A 912-nucleotide genomic window follows, 5' to 3' on the forward strand; every position below is an offset into this window, starting at 1 on the left:
TCTTCCTTTCTAGCTTTTCATTACCCTCTCCTCCCTGGCTCTCTGCCATGGAGCAAGTTGGGTACTTTGTTGGCCCTCTGTCACTGACGGAGGCACCAGTAGGTGCATGCCTGAGAAATCTGCCCTCTTCCCATGACGATGGAAGTACCTGCCTGAGCTTGTAGCTGCAATAATGCCAGAGCTCACTTGGCTTAATGGCTTCCCCGGAGGGTCTGGCTGGAGATCCGCTTAACTTTCTGCAGGCGAACACAGAAATGACTGAGCAGTTCTGAGATTCCATCAGATTATGGAGGGGAGGTGTTAACTGTGGTTTCCCTTATCTTTCAATAACAACTTCCCGCATTAGTCTGGCACGAAGATGGCGCCAGGCAAACCCAACCATGATTCCACTGGTCCTACTACAACCAAACGAGGCAGCAGACAAGGGGCTGGGCAGCCTTCCTGTATTTAGAATGCCCCTTCCTGCCTGTCCTTAGGAAATCCAGACACAAATAAAATGGGAGAATAGACCCTTTTCCTTGGAGCTACACAGAGTCTACTAAAAACGTAGTACTCTATAAGGGGACGCGCTTTCTGTAATATTTGCACATTCATGTCTACATTTCCGTGTGCATGAAAGCATTCATTCGAGCATGCCATGAGCTCTCCTCTTTGCTAGATGGTGGGACACAGAGATGAACAGACAGCATTCCTCCCTGGCAGAAGATCTCACGGAGTGGGGTGAGACAGGCATATATGTTGAAATCAACATATTTTCTTTATAGTACTTATTACTACATTTTTTAAATTTTCGTTTTGTTTTGGTCTTTTTTTAATTAAAAAAAAAAAGTTTATTTTCTCTCTCCTCCAATTAGAGTGTGAGTTCCAAGGAGGCAGGAGTTTTTTCTTTCTTGTGCAAGGCTGGACATTTCC

The sequence above is a fragment of the Pteropus vampyrus genome, unplaced genomic scaffold (genome assembly GCF_000151845.1).
Source record: "Pteropus vampyrus isolate Shadow unplaced genomic scaffold, Pvam_2.0 Scaffold454, whole genome shotgun sequence".
NCBI lineage: Eukaryota > Metazoa > Chordata > Mammalia > Chiroptera > Pteropodidae > Pteropus > Pteropus vampyrus.